At 36.6% G+C, this 26,785-nt stretch overlaps 1 long non-coding RNA gene across 2 annotated transcripts in view; it reads left to right on the top strand.

Annotated features, from left to right (window-relative positions):
• The window catches only part of LOC145674478 (uncharacterized), a 134,154-nt gene extending 107,589 nt beyond the window's left edge, over window positions 1–26,565 (top strand). For both annotated transcript variants that reach the window (XR_014128952.1, XR_014128953.1), the window contains exon 3: window positions 26,239–26,565. This is a non-coding gene — a long non-coding RNA (uncharacterized LOC145674478). The remainder of the gene's footprint in view (window positions 1–26,238) is intronic.
• The last annotated feature ends 220 nt before the right edge of the window (window positions 26,566–26,785 follow it).

Here is a 26,785-nt window from a genome sequence, read left to right on the forward strand (position 1 = left end):
GCTATGATATTATCGAAGACTATTTCGTTTCTAGTTTTAAACAGATTCAAGAAGATCAAAAAGAGTTGCAAAGAAAAGTAGAAGAAATAGAACAAACAATGGAAAAATTAAAGATTCAAAACGAGGGCTTAAAAGAAATTGCAGCACCATATACAGATGATGTTTCAAAAGATAATTGTCTAATCATATATAAGAAGAACAAACCTAATGATCCTTTCCCTTATTATGCTGTCAGATGCCAAAAGAGAAGCCTATATAAGCCTCTAAATGAAGCAGAACAAAAATATCCGAATCATGTAATAATATACGAAAAGTTTAGAGATCCTAACAGTATTAAGCTATTCAACCTAATGCAGCAAGAACTAGATATTCGTAAAGGTAAGGGTAATGAGTTTTGGACATCACTATCAGAAAAAGAATTGGTTAAAGAAATTGATTGTTTATATGATCGGTTATTATCTGATAATTAAGGTTGGTTTTCTATATAACAAATATGGAAGCACATTTTGATTTATTACATGATAGACTTGAACTAATTCATCATGATCTTAAACTCTTAGCAACACTACTAGAGAAGCAAATACTGTTAAAGGAAAAAGAGTTATTAGTAATGCAACAAAAACATCTGATTTGAATATTGATGATGAATATAAACATGGTAGTGATGATTATGATGATGGTGATAATGATGATGAGTAAGTTTACAAAAATGATTCAGTTTTAAATGTGTATATGTGACTTTGATGGGTTAATCCCATAAAAGCCGTGTTCTAATACAAGGCGTAATATGTAGACAATAGCAGGGGTGTACAATGTTAAGCGTTGTATTAGGACAAATGAAAATTAACTGAAATAACCCGGTGAAGATAAAAATTGAAGATTTTCTATATAATAAATAAGATGAGTAATTATAGTAAATTTACTGTAGTAGAGTTAAGACGCCAATGTAAAGAGAGGGGAATCAGAAGATATTCCCGATTAAGAAAAGCAGAACTGATAGACCTTCTTAAACAATATGATGATGCACAAAGCAGAAGACAGATTAAAAATGTATTCCCATTTAAACAAGAAGTATTTGAAGAACCGAAGCCAGCACGTATACCCATCAAAGTTGAATTAGAAGAAACAGCACTCAAGAAGCGTTTACAAACCATTAAAGTCGAAAACACAGGAGGATATAAAGACCCAATAAAATTTTTAGATACAAGTGGAAGAGTTGCTATTAACAAAATCAAAGAGAAATTAAAATTTCACCCTGTTAAAGTTAACCTTGTTTTCATTTGTGACTATATTAAAGATAAAGAAATACAAGAGCACAATTTCAAAACATCAAACGAGAGAATATTAGAATCAACTGACTTAAGTGAATATATATCTTATGCCAAACAAAAACTTCGTAGAGAAATGGAAGAATTTCAAGGCCGAGGATCAGGATGGACGTTACATCAAATTAAACACCTAGAAATCAGATTAAATAAGTATGTACCATTAAGAGCTTCTTCCTATATTGAACTTCCAAAGCAGATTAAAGATAAGAAAGCAGTAATAAATATTCAAAATAAAGATAATAAATGTTTCTTATATTCTATTGCAAGTTATTTAAAACCTATTGATAAAACCGTTTCAAAAAATTCTCAAAGACCCTCTCATTATAAGCAACTTGTTAATGAATTACAAAAGAAATATTGTAATGGTATTGAGTTTCCTGTACAGTTAAAAGATATAGTTAAATTTGAAAAAAGAAGTAATATCTCCATCAATGTTTACAGCTATGACAAGAACTATAATGTATATCCACTTCAAATCACAAAAAATAAGCAGGAAACTCATATCAATTTATTATATGTAAAAGATGAAAAAACAATCATTTTTGTTGGATAAAAGACCTATCACGATTAATAAGAAGTCAAGTGACAAAAAATACTGAGAAGTTATACTTTTGTGATAGATGTTTAACAAGGCACTTTAGAAATGAGAAGCAGTTGCAAAACCATGAGCTATATTGTAAAGAGCATGAGGCTGTTAGAATAGAACTTCCAAAACCATACGACAATCAAATAAAGTTTCAAAACTATAATCGATCATTAAGAGTTCCATTTACGATAATAGCTGACTTTGAATGTATCTTATGTAAGTTAAAAATAGGGCATAATTGTAGTAAAACAGTAAAATACCAAAAGCATGAACCAATGAGTTTTTGTTACTATGTCAAGTATTCAAATGGAGACTATAAAGCCCCTGTTAGTTATATAGGTCCAGATGCTGCGAAAGTATTTATTGAAATGTTACAAAAAGAAGCACTAGAAATTATGGAAATATATAAGAGGGTAGTTAATATGACTCCGCTTAGTGAGAAGGAAATAGAAGTTTATAACAGTTCGGATACTTGTCATATATGTGAGAAAAACTTGAATGACTTACCACCAGCTGTTGAGGAAAAAAATAAATATATTAAAGGGGAAAATACAGTTCTACAAGGATAGAGATGATATGAGTGAAAAGATAGAAGAATGGAAGCATGACTTAAAAAAGTGTTTGTATAAGATAAATAAAAATAAAGCAAAAGTAAGAGATCATGATCATTTAACTGGAAAGTTTAGAGGTGCAGCTCACAGTTATTGCAATGTAAACTATAAAAATCCTAACTTTGTTCCTGTATTTCTTCACAACTTAACTGGCTATGATACGCATTTGTTTATTAAGGAGTTAGCTTATGATACACAGAAAATTCAACTGATCGCTAATAATGAGGAAAGGTACATAACATATGAAAAATATGTAAAAGCAGGATCAGAAAAAGATGGAATAAATTTAAGATTTGTTGATTCATTTAGATTTATGTCAAAGAGTTTAGCAGAGCTAACAAAGAATTTAAAGCCAGAACAATTTCGAGAGACATTAAAGTTTTTCCCGATTGATAAGCTTGATCTAGTTAATACTAAAGGTGATTATCCATTTGATTATGTTGATTCATTTGAAAAATTGAAAGAACCTGTTCCATTATCTCCAGACAAATTTACAAACAGATTAACAGGAGAAAAAATGAGTCCTGAACGTCATAAGCTTCATGTACGAGTTTGTAAAGAATTCAATCTAGAGTTATTGGAGGACTTAACTGAACATTATAACAAAACAGATGTCCTTCAATTAACAGATATATTTGAAAACTTTAGAGATGTGTGTTTAAAGGCATATGGATTAGATCCTGCTTGGTATTATACAGCACCAGGTCTATCGTGGGATGCAATGTTAAAGATGACTAAAATTAACTTAGAAATGTTGACTGATTATGATAAAATACTAATGCTAGAAAAGGGCATACGAGGAGGAATCTCACAATGCAGTAAAAGATATGTAAAAGCTAACAACAAATATATGCAAGATTATAATAAGGATGAGTGTTCAACATACCTAGCATATCTAGACGCAAACAACTTATATGGATGGGCGATGAGTCAATACATGCCTTATAAAGACTTTAAGTGGGTTAAACCTTACATAGATATAAAGAACATTCCAGATGACTCAGAAACTGGCTACATATTAGAAGTAGATTTAGAATATCCAAAGCATTTACATAACAAGCATTCTGATTTACCATTAGCTCCAGAAAACATGTGTCCACCCGGCTCAAAACAATCGAAATTATTAACAACGCTTTACAATAAGGAAAGATATGTAATTCACTATAGGAACTTAAAACTATATATGTCACTTGGAATGAGATTGAAGAAAGTGCATAGGGTATTAGAGTTATGACAATCAAACTGGCCAAAGAAATACATTGATTTAAATACAGAGATGAGAACACAAGCTAAAAATGAGTTCGAAAAAGATTTTTATAAGCTCATGAATAACTCAGTATTCGGGAAAACAATGGAAAATATTCGAAAAAGACAGCCCATACAATTAGAATGTGATCCTAAGAGGGTAGAAGCATTAATTGCTAAACCTAACTTTGATTACAGAACAATATTTAGTGAGAACTTGTGTGCTATACATATGAAAAAAGAGCGATTAACGTTTATTAAGCCAATATATGTTGGTATGAGTGTATTAGAACTATCAAAACTGTTAATGTATGATTTTCATTATAACACGATGAAGCCGAAATATGGAAACAATATAGATTTATGTTATATGGATACCGATAGCTTTATATATGAGATTGAGACTGAAGACTTTTACAAAGATATAGCAGAAATAATTGACCAGTTTGACACGAGTGAATACAAGGAAAATAACATATATGGACTACCACTAATAAACAAAAAAGTAATAGGTAAGATGAAAGATGAGAATAAAGGTAAGATAATGACAGAGTTTATTGGATTGAGATCAAAGATGTATGCTTATAGAGTAGAAAATAAAGAAAAGAAAAAAGCTAAAGGAGTAACTAAATGCGTAGTTGCCAAGGAGTTGCAGTTTGATGATTATAAAGAAAGCTTATTTAAAAATGTTAAAACGTATAAGGACATAAACCTCATTAGAAGTTATAAGCATGATATATATAGTATAACCGTTCATAAGCTAGCATTAGATTCCTCAGACGATAAAAGATATATACTACGAGATGGTGTAAATACGTTAGCTTGGGGGCATTATAAGATAGAAGAGGAGTAGATGTAATTATATGTAGTGTAGTTTTAGTTATAAGTTTTAGATGTAAGTTTATATGATTTTAAATGTCATAAAAGCATATTCAATCTTTTTTTGGGGTATCCTTCTGTGTTAAAGTACAATAGTCAGGGGTGGCTTCATAAATTTTTGGCAGTTAGGGGGTAGAGGGGGAAAGTGGGGTAGAACATACATATCTCCCCTACTCCGTATTGTTACAAAAAGACCTTAGCTCTAATGTCATGGAGCCCGTCTGTTATGTTTCTTCCAGGCATCCAAAAACTGTCAACCCACTCCCGATTTTTCATCAGGAATTATATGCAATTTTCTTTTCGCTTAAGAAATTAGAAAAACACCTTTTAGGCAAACATTTTCCTTTGATCACTGACAACATTTCTCTCCTCGCTATTAGGAAAACTGTCGTTCCTAACGCAAAAATTCTCCGGTGGATCACTTATATCAACGCTTTCACTTTTACAATCAAACACATAAAAAGCCAGTCCAATTCTATAGCCGACATGCTTAGCCGTTTTCCTCTAGACGTCTCACCAGACGTCATTGCCTTAGAACAAGATGACACTCCTGATGCCGTCCTCTTTGTTCCTCCTTTGCTCGTCTGTATTCCCGACGCACTAAAACTTGCTTCATTTCAAGAATATCACGGTGAACTTACTCATATAAGCTTTAACAAACTCTATTGGATGATAAGCTATAAATATTACGTTCCACGTTTGAAACCTTGGCTAGCGAGTGAACTCAAATCTTGCAGTGTGCAATTTTCAAACGTAATTATCTGCCCAACAACCCCAACATACAACGCTTTCCCCAAATTCCTCTTTTTTCGGTTTATAGCTTGGACTTAGCAGGGAAATTCATAGCCAGTGACCCAGAGAAATACCAATGTTTCTATGCCGCTACAGAACATTGCACAGGCTTTACCATTACACAACCCATCACAACCCCAAATAGGGTAAAGTAAGATATGTTCGTGATAAATCACTATAAAGTCGATATTTCTACTAAAAGTTAAAATCTAAGCGAAAAGTAAGGCTTCATATCGATAGTGTGTATTATCTGCAGGAAAGTAAATGTACACCTGTTTTTTGAATCTGGCATTCCTGCGCTCCATCCATGGAGAGTATGAGAATTCAATCAATCAAATTTTTACTGAGGGACAAGAAGAAAAGTCTAATCTGAATAAGACCTTTAAGAGGGGCACAAGCTGTGAATACGAATAGTGAATAGTGTAAATAAAGGACGACACCCAAAGAGAAAGCCAGAAACAGCTGCTAAACGAAAAAAAGAGTAAAAATTTTCGAAGTGGGAACATAAAATACAAATACAACAAATATGCCAACAACTAAGCGTGTAACAAGCAACGATCTTGGTGTAGTGGTTAAGACGCTAGATTACAAATCAAAAGAACGGCAGTTCGAATCTGCTCCAAGTAGTATGTATTTTTTTTAAATAATGCATACAACACATGAAAGGTGGTAAAAGAGAGCGTATTACCCGTTTAATGTGTTAAGTAAAAACGAGTTAAAAATTTCGAGGAAATTTATTAGAGAAGTGAGACAATGTAGATGAGGAAGCAAGTATATTTAATCAGGGGTTGTATCAGAGAGTGGTGACCGGAAAAACTGGAGATTTTCCCGAATTTCGCCCATGTGAATCTCTACGATAGACAAATTTCTTCAGAAATGTGCCTATTGCAGAGAGAGAGAGAGAGATATATAGATGCTCCCGGAACTGAGAGTGTGCTGCTTCCATTCAAATCAGCGAGATGACAAATAGACGCTTACATAATGAGAATGCCGAATACAAACAGCCATAAAACAGCAAAGTAATAATTGCAAGCGTTATCACCTAAGGTTCCAAGATCCGAACAACATATCACTGATATCCCGAATGCCAAAATATTGCGACTTACACAACTCCCCCTCTCCCCAAATGTGTCATGTGAAAACAAACACAAGTTTTGGGATGTGGGACCATATTGAGACTACAATATTAAACTATATAAGTAGACTTTTAGCAGATTCGTATTCAGTTATTTTTTTCCACAACCAGTTTTATTGATATTCAAGACAGCAAAAGCACTATATTTGTTAACGACAAACCGAAGTTATTGCAACACTGCGTTACACAGTGAGTCATGCATATTACATTTGTGAGTTTTGCTGTGCACATGCTAGCTACCGAGGCACGCTGAATAACGCCTGAAGGAAGCAGCAAGAATAGCGATACAGTAAACGGAACAAGCAATGCATTACAGACATTTCAAGAGAAAAAAGAAAGATCCCTCTTTCCACACTTCATGGTGTAGTTTTAACTTCCATTTTCCCATCAACGTTACATGCCTAGACTATTATACAGTTCCATTGCACTTAATGCAGGGCCTTCAAACAACTGTGTTCTACGAAGGAAAACGTAGAACACTACACTGATAGATATACCATACATAGAGAGTTAAGTTGTAATAGATGAATGCAATTAACCCCACATAATATCGATTGTCTAAATATACATTAGTTTCAAACAATTAGGCACATAACAAACATTCACAACACCATTATAACCTATCATATGTTAATTCCACTTCACAAGTGGTAGAATGAAAACAGTAGACTGACCGTGGAATGAAAACCGTAGAAAATAGAATGATTTTTTTTAAAAATTACAATTATGAACACAAGTTAGTGAAGGAAACAATGACAGTCAATGAAAGGAAGATGATCCGAGGTCGGATTTCGAGAAATAACTTGATAATGAGATGAAAACCGAATTTTATAAAAGGAATGGTTATGATGCGCTAGACACAACATGGGTGCCTGTTTCGTTTCGTCATGTGAAAATGTATCGTTTTAGAGAGGCGACAAAAAGAGTGTGTTTCGTCTTTGCAGTGGCGGATCTAGCTCGGGGGCGGGGGGCCTAGGACCCCCACTTTCAGATTGACGAAAATAATTTAAGCTATTATTTATATAGTTTTGAAAATTTATAGTAAGGTCATGATATACTTATCATAGTCTCAATTCAGTCAGCCCCCAGTTTTTACCTTCTAGATCCGCCACTGGTTTCGTGGCTATCCCGGTGTCATCTCGTGTTTCCGAAACGAGGCAAATTGTTATCTAGTCTTCTTTCGTCTAATTTTCTTTCGTAAACCTTATAATAATAGAAGTAAAATTGGAAACTTGCGGCTTCGAAATGTAACGAAGCTTGCAAGTTAGAATTGATAATCGGACAAGAGACGGCTATGGAATGCTTTCAAGACATTTAAAACGCAACGAGTCTAGACAAGGACCTGTCACGTGTCGTCTAGGAAAACGAGACGAGACAGACGCTTTGTCTCATCTCGTCTCGGATTAAACAAAACCTATATTGTCTCGCCCATGCTCGGTTGGAAGCCTCTCACCAGAGATGAAGTAGACCGTGGGCCGTGGGTCAACAGGACGTGACCCATTGCAACCCACCATCCGCCGTGACCCACCATAACCTACATACCAACTACTACCCACCAACACACTCTGCTTAGTGCATTGTATATAGCATCCTCTGAAGAGTGGCGAATTTGTCTAAATTTTACTTTTAGGATCTCCATTTTCTTCTTCTTCTTCTTCTTTTGCATTTGTTTCTGTTTACTTACCTGAGATGAGTATATCTAACAAGGACAAGGCAGACTTTGTTAAATGAATTTATGGGCCATCTTTCAGGAGGTAGTAGTGCACATTTAAACTGGGAGAGCACAATAGCCAGAAATAGCTTAGAAAAAGCATCTCAAAGTTTAGACTCGCCGTATATATAGTATTACGCCTAAAATTATTAAGTGGCGGTGTGGCAGAGTGTGGAGCATTTACGATTCTCGTGTAAAGGGTCCAGCGTTCGATTCCCGCTCGAGTCAACTTGTTTTTCCTTTTTACCAATAAAGTAGTCATTTATAACTACAAGTAAAATATTAATTCACTATATGTTCATATATTCTAAACGATAGGAATTTTCAAATCAGTTGTAAAACTTTTCAATGTTTTATGTGAACTAGTATTTTTCGGTAGTCACTCTTTTCGTATTTTTCGCCGTCCTTCACAGTTAAAGTAACTGGCTATTCTTATTCTTTCTACGAATGATGTATCTTCTCTTTGGTTTCATGTCAAACATGCACACCTAATGAAAAGACATTGTTGATAATAATAATAATAATAATAATATGAAATATTACTAGCTAACTTGTGTGTGTATTTCGACAATATAATTTTATATTATTATGTGGAAATAAGTAAGGCTGGCTAGCGCCCCCCCCCTTCTAATTTTTTGGATGCGCCTTATGGGTCCACGGTGTTCTCTCGATATAAGTTATCGACATTTTGCCTAAAGAGGGCTCTGCCGTGGCCCCATGACTCCCCATGACATGACTCTTCGTTCATTTTGCATTGAAATCGCTTATTTTTTCGAGTACTATAAGTGCATACTGTCCAACGTTGCTCCAATCACTCTACAAGTTCCCGTTCTCTCGATATAAATTGCTAATATTTTGTTTGTAAGGGAGATATGGCGTTACAATCATTACGTTTGAAGAAGAGTTGAGGAATATATTGCCTTGCCACAAACAACACCTATTATTATTATTATTATTATTATTATTATTATTTTACTTACCACTAATGTTGCCTTCCTTTATTTGCAATGCAATGTGTTACTAAAAAGCAAATCAAATAACACTCCTCGCCATTCACGCTCCCGAACTCGAAATACATGATTTACAGTTCTCTGTGTTAATGGAAAGCACATTTATTATATTATTCTTTCAAATAACATTTCACAAGTCACTTCACTTTCAATGTGTAATTTCATATCGTCACTAACAATCATCTTGTTCCGATAGGAAAATATCCCCCTCTCCTGTAAAAAAAAGCCTGACCTTAGCGAAAGGGAGTGAACCTTCTTTAGGCGATTAATCGGGTCCAATATTTCAATAAAAGAGGATAAGTTCCTGCACACAAATATTTCAGTAAAAGAGGAAAAGTTACTCAAACTTTTTGAATACCTATTCATGGGTGAAATTTGGTTCCCTTGGATTATTCTGGTTAATGAACTCTTCAAGATATTTCAACAGTTAAGCCCGTCTCACACGGATCTGAACTAAGCCCTCAACCGAGGCTACAACTTAACAGTGTTGTTTGCCTCAACTTCCATACAATTTCTTTTATCCTGAGGTGATGTAGGGGTCTCAGACGATCATTAAAACTAAGTAAATTTTACCAGCAGAGCCTCTCGTGGTCGCTGTATTAAAACAAACGAAAAACGTGTCACGCCATTCGTAAATATTATTGTTTTTCTATTCACGATATGAGTTCATCTGAAGAGGATGAAATAGCCATAGCAGCGATATCTGCTCTGTTGCTGACAAAATCCGCCCTTCCCTCCCTCAAAAGAGAGAAAGAGAAAGAGAAAGAAAGAGTAAAGAGGAGCTGGTGGACCAGGGAGTGAATTCTTCGCTGCAATAATGCACAGGAAAGCACCGTATTTTCTATGGTGAATAATGAACTACTTACAAATCCTTGTTCCTACAAAAAAAAAACTATAGAATTGATTATTCAGTTTCATATCCTATTGAAATTAGTAACTCCGAAAATTCAGCAGCAAGATACGAACATGAGGGAGTATGTATCAGCTGGAAAACGGTCTGTAGATCCGTGGATCCACCAGATTGTAAAACTGTATATCAATTGACTTGTCCAAATATGTAAGTGAGGGCAGTTATCAGGCGCGGAAAGCTAAAATAAACAAGAACGACCAATTTTCTAGTATAGGTACTGAGTACATCCTCTCAGCTCAGTACCCACATAGCCCATAAAGTAAACTTATACCCACCGGGAACCCATCTCATGCACTACACCTGGAATTTTTGTATGTTGCCAGCATTGTAGAACTGATCCCTAAAATTTCACAAAAGCCACATAACACTGATGACAATTAACTCTCATTGTTTCTGTTTTTGGCGCATCATATCTGAATTTTATGTTTGCAAGTGTAGGATTACTAGTCTAAAATTATTACAAGTGCTTTACGACGGATAAAATAAATGAGTTGATATGAAAGATGCCTGTATAGAAACTATTTTCCTCCGGCGATGAATTTCTGCACAGTTTACAGAAGTTGTATTTTGTTTACAAGTGGAACGCTACTAGTATGAAACCATGACAAATACTATTGAAACTTGTATCATTGTCAAAACACACACGTTTTCACTACCTTCGCTGACGCGCCTGTTCCCTTCAGATGCACCACCTCCGTAACTCTCGTCCTCTACAGCTTCGCTCTGCAATGACCCGGTTAGATAGCATTCGTGCGCTTTAGTGGCGACCTAGGGCAAATTGTTTTGTGCTTTTTGGGCTGTAGTTTTTACGCATGCATCCGGACGCTGTATTTAGGCTATACGCAAATCGTAAAAGAATTATAATTTTTCAACAATTGCTTATGATACCCCTTTGAATTTTAACTATGCCATGTGGATATTTTCATGTCTCCCAGCATAAATCATTTAGAAAACAATAAGAAGGTAATTAGTGAAAGAATTCTAATTTTTGAACAATTATTTCGAGTGGTGCGCCAAAAGTAAACCTGCACGCTGTTTTTAACATGTTACTTTTTTGGTATACAAATTACACAATAATCACCTATTTTTATTCTTTTAAAAGATGCAATTACTTTTGTTCACAGCTGTAGTGTTCGGGCGGATACCTTCACTGCATACCACCTATTGCATTTTTTAAATAATATAAATCATGCTACAAAAAATTATATTTTTCGTATGACTATTAATACTATTTGTGGTTCTCTTGTCCAGGCCGCATTGTTTTGAAATTACAGCGAGAAATAAAGTTGAATGTCGTCAGGCGCTACTCTTTTCTGATTGGTAGTTGTATGCAAGTCCAGATGAAAATAGAAACTGCTTCTATTTCTTCCAAGTCAGGATCCAAATAAGGACAGCAGAAAATTTCAACCCGAACTAGGGGCAAGTTACTTCTCACACGATCGTTAAGTAAGGTCGTGAATTTTAGATCGTGATTCGCAGCCTTACCTCAGTCCCCTGAGAAAGGCTTTAATGTTTGTGCCAAGTTTCGTCTCAATCCGCTGAAAATTAGGGTGGTTATGGCATTCTCAAATAGCGTTATATATATATAGATAGATAGATAGATAAATAGACAAACAGAGGGAGAGAGAAAAAGTGTTTGTAAGCCAAACACTTAAGAGTTTGAAGGGCCGCCATTTTGAACATTTTCATCTGATTATTCTGGTTAACGAACTCATCAAGATATTTCAACAATTAATGTTTGTACCAAGTTTTTCTTCTCAATCCGCTGAAAATTAGGGTGGTTATGGCATTCAAAAATAGCGTTATATATATACACAGATAGATAGATAAATAGACACACAGAGGGAGAGAGAAAAAGTGTTTTGCTTCCTTCTCGCACCTGTGGTGCGTCACAGCTAAACCGGGCCTCTTTGCGAAACGAATTGACCAGCCTAACCTAAACACAAGCATGTTATTTGTTAACGTAGAAACATGGTCGAGAGGTGGCAGTTCACCGTGAGTTCTCATGGTGTGTGGAGGTGTTTTTGAGCGTTCCGTGAAAGCATATCCTTCGTTTCTTTTGTTTTTTTCTTTAGTTTTTTTTGTCCTGTGATTAGGACTGTATAGCGGTGTTAATTACTGAAAATTGTGTTAAGTAGTACTACGTTATGAATACCATTCGACAAAATACGTTAAAATTTGAGTTTGACAAGAATTTCAGACAATTACGACCGTCACCGGCTGAAATACACATATGGTTAAGTGAAAATTTTTCCGATCTGATGAACAAAGTGATTGCAATTCAATTACACAACGAAGACTTCTTTGTATATGTAAAACTGGATACAGCTCTGAATTTTGAACAAGCTTTACGTACTTTGCCAGACTCTGTTCCCTTCCGTCATTCGACTGGTGTTTCCTCTGTGGTGAATATATTGGATGCTACTACTAACTATACTAAAGTCCGTATTTTTGAATTGCCGTGTGAACTTAGTGATGATGTAGTACGTGATACCTTGCGTGAATATGGTGAGATTAAAAAAAATAGTACATGAAAAGTGGGGCACTCACTTAAAATACCCTGTGTTGAATGGTGTTCGCGCAGTTTATATAGAATTGGGGAAACATATACCCTCTAAGCTCCACTTCATGGGTTATAAGGCTTCAATTGTGTATCCTGGACAGCTGCATACTTGTTTCCGCTGTTTGAGTACGGATCATCTTGTTTCCCAATGCAAGGTACCACCTCGTCAGTTACCTCGTCCTCAGCACAAACAGGACGACCTTCGTATGACAGCTTTATCCACTGGTAATCTCCCGAAAACCCCGCATTACTCGTTAAACTCACTGTCTCCTTCTTTACGGCCCAGTGTTTCCACGAGTGTTCGTGATGTGTCTCGAGCTCCCCCTCCTTTGGTTCAGGATCCTACAGAATTTCCTACTTTATGTCATGATGTCATAACAGAACCTGAGCCAAGTACTACGGCCTTACAAGATTGTGTTGACCCGATTCAGTGGCCCTCGACCAACTCAGTGCTACAAACTGCCCCGTCCAATCTGGCAACGTCGCAGGATGATGTCCCATTGTCTACCTCTCATGGTCAGCTTACTAAGAAATCAGCCACAACTCTTGAAAATGCATCTGAATCTACTTTGCCCCTTACTAGTGCTAATGGAAATCAACTACGGCGATCGTTACGTAAAAAACGAAAAGTGCTCTCAAATAAAACAGACAGTGTTAGCCAAGCAATCCAAGATAGTGTGAGTGACCCGGAAACACATAGCGGCGGTGGTGGCGACCTTGACTCTGACATGGTTTGTAACAACTTCTCTGCTACAGGCGAGTCTCGTGAAAAGAGTGGTGAAACAGACCCTACCGCTTCGTAAGTTCTTGTGTATAGCTTCTTGTCAGCACCGCTCACGTGCCCTTGGGTTCTTATGCCATATATTTTATTTTCTGCTTTCCTTGCAGCGCAGTTCTCACGTGATGTTTACCGCATTGTTTCTATTTATGTTTTTATTTTTCTTTCTTTGCAAACTTCAGGACGAGTGGTGGCGATTGAGTTTCAGATGGATGCAATATTTCTCCTCTCCCCCCTCTGTAGTGAGGTGTATTTTTGCACAACTTATCCAGTTTTTGGTGTTATTTTTTCAAATTGCTTTATTATTTTATGTATTTATTAACTTGATGGCAGGTTCTCCGTCTCCTACTAGACCTAACGTGCGCCGTCTATGTACAATAAATATCGCTGGCATTCACCATCCAGCGAAACAAAATAGTTTAAAAACTTTTGTTATGCTAAGTGGTTACGACATCATTCTTCTGCAAGAGGTCCGTTTTGAATGTTTTGAATTTCTGCCAATGTACAATGCAATTGTGAATATCGGACCCAACAATCGGGGTACTGCTATCTTAATCAAAAAGGGTATTGTCGTCGAACGTATTAAGCGACTTCCCTCTGGCCGTGGTATCAGTTTATTTTGTGATGGATTTAATATTGTGAACGTTTATGGTATTTCTGGAACAGTTAACAGGCGTTTTCGTGATCATTTTTATAACGAGGAAATAGTGCAGATTTTACCAGATAATTGTGATCCTATTATTCTGGCTGGTGACTTTAATGTACTGGAACGGAAAATCGATACCACTGGCATCTTCAACCCTAGTGTCACTTTTACCCGCCTTATACAACAGTTGCGGCTCCGGGATGTGTGGTGGAATCATTGGACGGTGCCTAAATTTACTTTTAAGAATAGTCATATGATGTCCAGGTTAGATAGGTGGTACATAACGTCTTCTCACTGTTCAAATATCATTGAAACGGACATATGTCCAGTTTCATTTAGCGACCATGCAGCGGTTTATTGTGTTCTTAAAATTCCGACAGGTGTCTCGCATACGCATGGTAGAAGTTACTGGAAATTAAATGCTCAACTTCTCCATCCAGCTACCATTAGGAATGATTTTCGTCAACGTTGGCAATTTTGGGTACGTCAACGACGTTACTTTTCAACTATTTCTGAATGGTGGACTTCTTACGTTAAACCCCACATAAAACGTTTTTTCCAATGGTACGGAAAAGAAATTAAGCGCGAGACTCATCAGACATTAGAATATTACTACGCTGTATTAAACGATCTCTGGTCTCAACCCAGCAGCCCTCAAAATCTCAGTCATATTCATAGGGTTAAAGCGCAGATTACACGCATACAACTTCGAGCTCTTGAACGATATCAGATGGCTTCCACATCTGCCTCATTTTGTAAATCTGAACGCATTTCCTTTTACCACTATATTCAATCGCAGAAGCGACGTCAACAGAACTACATTGAAGCTATTACGATGGATGGTGCTGGCGAAGTTACGGATCTTAATGATCTTAAGACTCATGTGTATGAACATTTTTCTTCCTTATATCGAACTGGTTTAATCAATGCTCCGGCACTAGAGACATATTTCCCGGAGACAATGCCCCAACTGTCTCCCGACGTACACCAACAATTAATGGCGGACATTACTCCGACGGAAGTCCGAGAAGCATTGGGTACATGTAAAGACCGCAAGAGTCCCGGTCCAGATGGACTAATTTATGAATTCTATGTCTCCTATTGGGATATTGTTGGAGTGGAGTTATGCCACCTTTTTAATGAGCTCTTAAGGCATGACAATTTCATTGATAATCAAGGTGTCATTGTCCTCATACCTAAAACGAACTGTCCGGTGACCATTCAGAACTACCGTCCTATAACGTTACTCAATACTGACATGAAACTTTTCTCTAAAGTCTTAGCACGACGCTTGAAACTTGTTTGTCACGAGATTATTAGTGATTTTCAGGCAGCCATTCATCCCACCAAGAATGTGTTTTCTGCTCTTAGCAAGATCCGTGACATCACTGAATATTTTAAATTTAAGCGCATGCCTGCATGTTTATTATCAGTGGACTTCCAAAATGCTTTTGACTTTTTATCCCACGACTATCTCTACAATGTTCTACGAGCCTACAAGTTTCCTGATTCATTTATTGACTTGATTCGTGCGCTGTACTCTTCCGCCACTTCCCGTGTGCAAATAAATGGCCACCTTACGGCTCCCTTTTCCATACGTCGTGGAGTAAGACAAGGATGTGCTTTATCTGTATATTTATTTAGTTTGGCGCTTGAACCTCTGTTCTACCATCTAATGTCGCTCCCCTCATCAGTGAATCATGATTTTCAAGATATCAATGTTCAAGCTTTCGCTGATGATGTGACGCTCCTTTTCACTACGAATGAACAGTTTGCGCATATTGAACAGTGTCTACAAACTTTCATGCAGGTGAGTGGTGAAAAAATCAATATGAATAAATCGACGTTATTGTTATATAATGCTTCCATGGTCACGTCACACTTTTCTATTGACCATCAGTATCTGATAAATGACCACGTCAAAATACTTGGTATTAACTTTACAGTTCGAACTGACGTGCTGACAGATATAATTTGGGACCCTATTCTTCAGAACTTACGGCTAATTAGTGCAGAGAATAAAGGTCGGAGCTTGAAGTTGATACAACGCACCTGGTTTGTTAATACTTACATTCTTTCTAAAGTGTGGTATGCAGCGCAGATCTTTCCTCTGCCTGAGTGTTATGCAAGGAAGATTGACTCTCTCATAGGCTGGTTTCTGTGGAGTGGATTTTATTTTCGACTCCCACGACATGTTACCTATTGTTCATATTTTATAGGCGGATTACAAGTTACTAATGTGAGACAAAAATGCAAAGCTCTTTATATGCGTAATGGATTGAAGTTATTTCTTGATTCTGACTCTCACACATCGCAATGGATATCGTGCTGGACTGTTTCATTAACTGAAAATAATCCGCCATACATCCGCTTTTTTCGTCATTGTCCTGCATATGTGCGGGAACTCATTTCCGCATGGGCATATGCCTCACCGTTACCCGAGGCTTGTACCATGTCCACTAAAATGTTGTATGGCACTTTAATCAACAGTGTTATGTGTCATTCTGTACCCCGAATTTGTCATAAGTTTCCCACCTATGACTGGCATGCGATCTGGCGAAATGTGCACAACAAAATTTTATCTTCGGACATTCGTAGTGTTTGGTTGTGTTTTATTCATGACTTACACCCTACCAATGAGCGACTTCATACTATTCATCGTTCTGATTCTCCTAATTGTGTGCACTGCGGTCGACTGGATACTCTTTTGCATCGTGTGTCTGAGTGCACTGATACGACGCCCATCTGGACCTCTTTATGTGGATTACTGGCGGTGATCTGTCGTAAACCAGCTAACTATTTTGACCGCCGTATACTTGCCTTTCCGGACTATGTGTGGTATCCCAATACAAAACTCAATGCCGTTAATTGGCTTATTGGGCATACTATCTATTATACTATGTCCTCTACGCCAAAGTGTACAGTGGAGGAATATTATTTATACTTAAAATATGCTCATAAGACTTTTCATATGATCAATCTGAATGAAACATCTGTGTTTGCTAATTTCCTCAAAGTGATCTTGTAAGATTCCATAGTATACTGGTTTGATGTAATGTACCGACAGTGTTTGCAATGTACTAGTTAATACAGTTCAATAAATATATTTAAAAAAAACAAAAAAAAGAGGTGTAAGGCATGTAGAGATCGTATTTTTAATAACCATGAGTATGGGTTCGAACCCCTCTACTTCCATTTATTTTTTTACTTTTTGCAGCTACGTCTGAACGTTCAATTTTTATTCTTTACTAATTGCAAATGGCTTTTACATTCAAAATAAGAGGAATTTTGGTGGCATTTGTTCGGGTATTCTTCTCTTTCGAAATGAAAACAAGAATAAAAGCAATACGGAAAGACAAAAAGTATTATCAATACTAAACATTACCAATAATAATTGCTACGAGAGACTAAATACGACCTCTTTTACCATCTCTCATGAGCTGTATGTATAATTAACAAAAAATTTTAAGATGTCCTTGCCGGGGATTCGAACTGTAAACCAGCATTTTAACTCACTTTGCATTTGTAAGCCAGCACCTTAACCACTACACCAAGCTCATGGCGTGGTAAACGCTTAGTTGTCGGCGTATTTGTTGTATTTGTGTTTTATTTTCCCACTTCGACAATTTTTACTCTTTTTTTTTCGTTCAGCAGCTGTTTCTGGCTTTCTCTTTGGGTGTCGTCCTTTATTTACACTATGCACTATTCGTATTCACAGCTTTTGCCCCTCTGCAATGTCTTATTCAGATTAGACTTTTCTTCTTGCCCCTCAGTAAACATTTGATTAATTCTCATACTCTCCACAGATGGAGCGCAGGAATGCCAGACTCGAAAAATAGGTGTACATTTACTTTTCTGACAAATAATACATTTCTTTATGCTTTTCCGCTGTATTGTTTATTCTGCATACAATCTGTAGTGTGCATCAAGTTAGTTTATGAAATGAATACATGCATAGGTAACTTCGTGAGAGATAAGGATAGTGGGTAGGTATATTCGTGATAACACTGTAATTAGCACAATATAATAATGCTGATTAAACATAGGAATGAAATGTCAGCAGGAAAGAAGCGCCTTGCAGTTATAAAGCGTTTGATACACAAAATACGTTAACTCTAATCAATAGGACTACCTAGGGCCTATCCACTATGATGTGGGTATGTAAATATGCCTCATCAATTCTTAATAGCAAATCACACATAGAAACAAGCACACAGATTAGGTCCATCATAAACAAAAAACGAAATTCGTTTGGACAAGTTCGTGTAACAGTCAGTCCTCATCAGAACTTGAATGAGTTGTGGCAGAAGAATCACACATAAACATATGAACACACCCGACATGTCGTCCTGCTTTTGACAACGCACATGGTATGGCACTAAACAGAAAGAACATTTTATCCACTTATCCCGTATCTTATCATGCGCAGTGTCTTCATAGCTTTCACCATACACATCACATTCCCAGTCATCATCACGAATTGCCTGTTTCTAACGGATAGGCCTGGCTTTATTGTTATAGGAAGATCGTGAAGTCTAAGGTTGATCAGCAGAGTTATTATCTTGCACGTTTGTAGGGTTAGAAACCGAGAGCTTTCTCGGTCGACCAACTTGCTTTCTGTCAGCAGTAAATTCGTTCAGACATTTTGCGGATGAATCTCTCTGCTTTCGTCTTTTGGATGGAACTCTCAGATTTAGTCCGTATCTTTTCTTGAACTCACCCCACCACCATTTATTTGCACATTCACTTTCAGTGTTTGTGAAAAGTTTTTATTCTCCCTGCTGATTTAGCTAACTTGTATGCGAGACTCCTGATTTGCTTTACTGTAATGTAGTGATAAACTTTTAATTCCAGTTCAGGTGTCAATGCAATAGGTCTTCCCATTTTCGGCACTGCAGCATATGTTTCATTTCCAATATCAGCTAGGCCTTGTCTCTTGAGGAAATCGTTTAGGATACAGCAAGGAATTTTCATCGCTTTTGAGGCTCTTCACACAGAATAACCTCCCACGTTCACCATTTTTTATGCCCTCACATAGTATTTCTGCCCACATACTCGGTATTTTCCTTTCGTGGGTGGCATCTAAAACAACCTAAATAGGTTTAGCTATTCACTATGAATATGTGTAAACATAATATTGACAAAATGGGATCATGGATTTTTACTAGGAGCGAAAAGGTCAAGATAAGCAGGACGTTGGTCTATAGACATATTGGAAGCAAAGTGGACCACAGTCGGCGTTAGTTGATAGGGCTATAGCCGTATCTAAGTTTTAGGCAATTATATATCGTTGATGGAGTTTTCAATTGCGTGCGCAGTTAATTTAATATGTGAATACAGTGGACGAGGTATTTTTATTGTTATGAAGGACAGGTAATTTCGTTACAATAAGGTAATTTCGTGATAGCCTCTACACAAAAATCAGACTGATAATTACACGTGATATTTATTAGACTACTATCCTGTAGACGATAACTAAGAAAATTTGACCTTCTTAGCAGAAATGAAGCCCTGATTTCAAGCTACTTGGGAACTTGTCCGCAGATGCAAATGTTCAATAAGAATTTTACATGTGTTCTTAAAAGTCAAAAATGTTTAAAAAGCGACACACAGACACACTATTACCGCAGAAAATTAAATTAATATATCAGTTATGAAACCAAACACCAATATTTACGTGCCTTGTGTTGCTTTCGCTGTTATCTCATGAAAATAACAGACGTGACACAATCTTCCGCAAAATGTAAACAATACTCCTTCCTCTGTCTCATTTGTTTCCCTTCAAACCTATTTGTGCACATGACCCAGAGGCGCCGGCCTACACATGAAACTGGATCCATGCTCGATCTTGTGGCAAGAAGTGGAAATCTTACTGGGATAAGTTTCTTTGCTACAGTTGCTTAAAAAACTATCACGAAATTACTTATACCACGAATACACCTTACTTTACCCTACTGAAAATTTTATCTCCTTCATGACTAACCAAATCATTCTTCCCTTTGGCGTTCTTTCCTGTATTTGTACTGACCGTCAGTCAAGCCGCACTTCCACTTTATCCCTGAGATTTCTCAAATCACTTAATATTACAGTTAAGTACGGATTACCATATCAGTATTTCACACTAGGCAAAGTTGAGCAACGTCTGGGCACGTTACAAACTAGTGTTAAGTTTTTCTGTCAATCTAACCAAAAACTCTGGCCAAAATATTTGCCTCACGCCACTTCTGCACTTAACAAAACTCCGCTTACATCTCTGGGTGTCTCATCTCATGAGTTGTTATATGGAGTACCTCCTCGCCTAGCAATTGATAACTTGCTGCATGTTGAGAAAGAACATCTAGATTTACAGGACCGCCTTTTGGCACTAAAGGAAATGCGGAAAGGAATGAATATAAGAAGCATCAAGCATTCGTTGACTTTAAGAAAAAAGTCGAATCCAGCAAAACGCCCACAGAGTTATTACCGGACTCTCAAGTTATGATTTTGGACACATCCTCTCAGCCTGGTTCTTGTAAACCACTGTCCAGACTTTATAAAGGCCCTTATAGGCTCATATCAACTGTTTCCCCAAACGAAGTCTTAGTTGACATAGACGGTAAACCTACCCTTATAGGAAAGACTCGTTTGAAACAGTACGTTCCAACAACAACATCTAATCCGAAGTTCGAAATGAAATATAAACGTTTTTTTTTAATCATCTAGTTAACATATTAAGCTGGCAAAACTTCCGAGTTTTTTTCTCTCGTTCTGCCATGCATTCATGTATCTAAAGGAACTTTATTTTAAAATATCGTGTTAGGTAGGCACCACACTTCACAAAAAATCGTCGTCCCGTGCAATAATTTTCTGGCCGTACAATGTACTCACATCTCTTCTACCGAATCCTGATTTCATATTGAGGCATTGGTTCACTTTCCGACATTGGTTCACTTCCCACCTTAACCTCTTATCCCTTTTCACCTTTCTTTCCTTCACGTACGTACCCCCCACTTAAACAATAGCGACACTGAATTTTCTCAACACACCTTTTCCTAAGCATGCACGGAAAAGTACTTGTTTATATTCACTTATTTCCTTCCTGTATCTTACTCTTGAACAGCTGGTTCTGTTCAAACATTGGTGCCTTAAGATGCACGAACGAAATATGTTGAATATTTAATACAACTCACGCTCGATAGACATTCTTTATATAAGAACAGAAACACGCACCCCTTCCATTTTTTCATCCCTGTCATAGTATCTTAATACAACGTGATTAAATCGCATTCCTTCTTACTTCAATATACGGTTACGTCGTGACCCACCCCAACGAAATACTAACTCTGCCACTACATCCTGTCCTCCCCTACGACCCCTTTGCCTTAAATACATCAAAATCACTCACTAATTCCGCATTGCCCTACAATTTGTTTATGTTTCCCTAGGTGTTTACTTTATTTTCAACACATCAAAAAAAAAAAAAAAAAAAGATTTCTAGGTAATACAAAATTTCTTCTTCCGGACTCCTACGATAATATAACATTTCGTTCGCACATAACACAAACAAACATTAAACTTTCACCCTTGAACCATCCTTTAACTCGCGCACAATTACGGTATAATTTCCGAGAATATACTTCCGCACGGTCATTTACCTTGAATTCTCTATGATGCAGTGTGACTTACTTTGGGTAGTGGACAAAATAGCCTCTTCATCCCGTTACTCTTTGATACGAACACTAATAGCTAGTATAAAAAAAATGTTTCCGTTGAGGACAATAAGGAAACAACTGCACCAGATTATAGGGACTGAAATAATAATAATAATTCACTCCTACTTCCATCCCTTTTTCCTCCTTGCAGTTTATTGTGTTGTCCCTCGTTCCACGAATTCCTGCCTTCGACTCCCGATTGGTTTTAATCACGGTTTTCTCCTTAAAATTTTATTTGCAATAATTATTGCCTCTTACAAACAAATTGCACTATTTTCTATCTGTCACCGATTACATTTTTTCCCCCCGTGACCTTTGTCAAAAGTAATTCTTGTGGTACATACTTGGTATCAAACATGTCCCATCATTTCTTCTTAGTTCCCTCTCCATATTTTTTTCTTTCTTCCTCCTCTAATGCGATATGAAAATAACGAAAAGCCTTGCCAACAATCTGACAGAGTTACTCATTAACAAGCGTACTTTCATTTCATAATCTACGTCTTTTGAGTTCCTTTTCATCAAATTTCCTGGACCCTTTCTTCACCTGGCCATGGACAGCTATTTTCCGGACGAGGGCTACTGTCAACCAAAGCAAGAAACCAAGGATAGATGCATCAGTCCTGCTTCCAGTTCCAGCAGAACCCAAGAAGAAAGATGCGGCATCCTGTTCCCAGCCGTTACAGTTCCCGCCAGAAACCAAGGAGAGACGCATTCGTCCTGCTTCCAGTTCCAGCAGAACCCAAGAAGAAAGATGCGGCATCCTGTTCCCAGCCGTTACAGTTCCCGCCAGAAACCAAGGAGAGACGCATTCGTCCTGCTTTCAGTTCCAGCAGAACCCAAGAAGGAAGATGCGGCATCCTGTTCCCAGTCGTTCCAGTTCCCGCCAGAAACCAAGGAGAGATGCAGCAATCTAATTTCCAGCAGTTCCATTTCCTGTGGAATCCAAGGAAGAGATGAACCTGTAATGCTACCTCCAGTTCCTTTGGTGCAAACTCCTGAATGGTATGCAGCCGCCACTACTTCAAATCATTCCCGTTTACCGGTCTCTGGACTTCCATATGGATTCCCTTTGTGTATCAGTACACTTTCCCAAAAGTGACCCCACCTACTAATGCTTTTTTTGGTGTGTTAGTGTTTTTGTGATATTAAAAATTAATTACTTCACTGGTTCAAAAGAACAGATGACGAAAAGACTTTTTTTTAGAGCCGAGGATTAAGACATTCTTTTATTTTGTGATATTAAAAACTGAAGTACTTTGTTAATCTCTTGGGAAAACTAAACAATAAACTAGTAAAAGTGAAATATTTTAAATAAAGTATCGAAAAACATCGTGATAAAAATAGTGAAAGTTAAAAGCAAATATTGTAAACACGGAAGGCTTTCACAGGAGAAAATGAACAATCCTATTTTCTCAAATCCGAAATAGAAAATAAAAGTGTGGAAAATAAATATATATACTCTAGTAATCTAACAAAAAGCATCATACTGCAATCACAACTCAACCTCAACAGTGGCGTTCTACTTAGCGTCAGTGGTGTGCAGATTCAGCTGTCAATTGACTGTGCCTGATCATGGATTTCAGCCAAGTGTAAGTACGCAACCATGAACTTTGTTTGCTACTGTAATGAAATATGCATATGGCAGTCTTAGCACAAGAACGAGAATATGTAACCCCGTGTAAATCAAAATATTATTTATCTTCTCCATATCCTCATTAGTTTAAATGTTATTCATTATTCTCTTACTGTTTTGGTGACGGTCATATATTATGTATGTATATGCAATAAACCCACGTTTTGTATTATTCTTTTAAGAATCAATTTGTTTCCTTTCAAGCACTATGCTACCTGGCACTATGGCACAACAATCATATTTTTTAATTATTTCTTACAGTAAGGCTATGTGAGACGTGAACGTACAGCTTAACGTGGAATCCGAGCGACATGAGTTCACTTCGGGAATTGAACTCGTGTTTTCTACATGAAAGATGGTTATAATAATGATAATATATTTGATTGTGAATTTAGCTATTCTTTGAACAGTAAGGCTATGTGAGACATGAACGTACAGCTTAAGGTGGAATCTGAACCACATGAACCCCACACCAGGAATTGAACGTGGGTTTTCTCACAAGAAAGATTTGTATAATAATAATAATAATATAGTTTGAGTTAAGCGAGGCTATTTTTAAATTTTCAGAATATCATTATACAACAAAAATAATAAGAACCACATGATCCTCCGCCCGGAATCGAACCCGGGCCTCCCACGCTAAAGCCGATACGCCAACCGCTTAGCCACGGAGGAGCTGTAAGTAATTTTGATTAACGTGGATTTGCATTGAATTTTTTTGTGCTCAGACTTGTTTTATGAGTATTGCATTTCCAAGTGAATTTTTTCGTAATAATTGAAATTAAATATTGCATTATGAGTGTTATATCTTTGGTTAAGTACTGATGAGAACTCCCTTTGTAATATGGAACTGAGTATTTCAATCATATGAAATGTTGTTAGGAGAAAGCTATCGTGATCATACACGTTTCGCTAAGGGAAATGTGTTTATGCAAGTGTTTGTTGTTAGTTTCACCTAGCCTTTTCATTAGTAAAGATTATTTATTTTTGCTAAATAATTTCCGCAAAGCGAACGGTACTTTTCCACTCAAAGAGGGCAGCTTTATTAGTATTGTTAGGTAGTGCACCTAAATTTTCCATCAATGAAGACTATTTATTATGCTAGATGTGTTTTCCCAAAGTAAAGCACTTATTTAACCCATAGTTTAACTTTATACTAAGTTTACTCCACCTATACTTGTACTACCGGAATCATAGAACTCATCCCCAATGGTCGAAATGATTACCAGAACATACACGCCTATTTATGGGGATATTAAAATGTTTTAATATTATAGGTAAGGCAGAGAAAATTTGACATGTTTTGCCTCTTTAAATATTAACTATTTGTTAAGAAAAGAAATATAGCATTTATTGAAATAAACAATGTTATACTTTACCTTAAAAATATATAAAAATTATACAGAGAATGTGCAACACGGGTCATCATTGTAGAACAGCTCGTCTTGTACTAAACCCTATTTCATAATTCTACCGCGAGGTGTCACGGGTAGTATCAATTTATTATATTAATGATAACAGTATTAAAATATGAAGTATTTCATGGAAAAATAGAACCCATGTAATATTAATGCATTTAAGACACTTATTTAATATAGTTACTGGAATCAGATATATAGTGTTTGTTCAGTTAAGGGGGAATTAAAATTAAAGTACAGAGCGTAAACATATGAAGTGAATGCGTTTTCCACTTTTTTTTTTTTTTATAAACGATTATGTATGAACAATGTTTGTTGTTAGGAAAAGAATTTGAATTATTTGACTTTTGCAATAGGATTGAAATATAGGATTTTTTTGGTATTGAAAACTGTTTTAACATGTTGTTTTTAGGGGTTCTTGACGACTACATTATTCGGGAAGGAAGTGGGTTGTAACTTATACTAGTTTATATGAATAAGAAAAAATTTCATTTGGATTGGTAGATGCAAAAAGCTTTTACACTTTTTTTCCTGAATGCGTTACCGGAATTGAGTTTCGGTTCATTTGCATCGAACGCACGGACGTTAGCTCCTACAGCACGCGAGGGGAGCGCTAGTTTTTACCGGAAGGTGAACCCGGGTATTCGTGCAGCAAATGCGGTGACATTAACGGTTACGTTATGCGGGACCACTGGAAATTGAACCTAACGCCGCTTCCACCAAAGGCGAGAGCCTTAGCGATTACGCTATGCGAAACCACCGAATCGAACCCGGGTCCGCTAGCACTGAAATATTATCGACTGTGGATTCAACCCGGGTCTTTTACTTGACAGTTTTTATTCAAGAACGTATTGTAAGATTTATTAGCGGTACATGGTAGCTTAATTTCAGTTAACCAACCGTTCATCAGCGTGGTTATATAAAACACAAACCTATTAATGGTCATTGGAAAACAAATTCGAACTGCGATAACAATGAAAGACATGTATGGTAATTGTTTACCAATGGTGAAGTTTGAATTGATTTTGAGTTTACCGTCCCCTTCAGCAACGATGCTATATGAAACGTGGACCTACACGAAGTTTAACTTTTTATGAGAGTTTAGCTTAGACATATGAAGAAAACTTTTTTTGTATTGCTTTTAGCAACAATTCAAATGCAATAAAGTATCCCCCCCCCTCAGATTTGGTATTGCAAGCTAGGAATATATTGTGTTTATTAAAAGAATAATTATAACTGATATCCATTCTTCTGAAAATAACTTCTACTAATTACAGTTTTTATTTCTTTTTTATTTTGCAGAAGATAATGGCTCAAGCAAAAGTTAGCTATTTTGAAGTCAAATTTGAAGAATATACAGCAGCTGATTTTTATCATGATCAATGTGAGAATAAAGAATTTGAATTATTTCCTGATTTTTCACATGAGTGTACACGAAAGAAGGCGCAAGAAAGATTAAGAAAGATTATGTAACAATTGTGTTAACCTTGAACTAGCAAGCATAATAATGAGAGAAATGATAGAGGAAGAACTGAGGGAAAAAGAAATTTTATGACTTTGGGATTTCGAGGGGCGTGAGAGGGGGTGGAAAGAAAGAGATTGATCAATAGAAGAAATGGAAAAGGAAGAGAAGGAAGCACTGAGTAAAGGGGATGAGGGGGAGAACTAATTCTGGAGTTATAAAAATTTGTAAATATATTGTAAAATAAATGAATGTTTTTGTGGGCGAAGGGAAAATTTGAGTTTTCTTTCCTTTGAATTTTTAAACCTTCCTAACAAAGTTCATAAATGTGTAATTTTTTTTCCCTGGTTATATTGAAGTTATATCGGTAAATATTGTGTAATGAAA

The sequence above is a fragment of the Thermobia domestica genome, chromosome 17, assembly GCF_964235325.1.
Source record: "Thermobia domestica chromosome 17, izTheDome1.hap1.1, whole genome shotgun sequence".
Lineage (NCBI taxonomy): Eukaryota > Metazoa > Arthropoda > Insecta > Zygentoma > Lepismatidae > Thermobia > Thermobia domestica.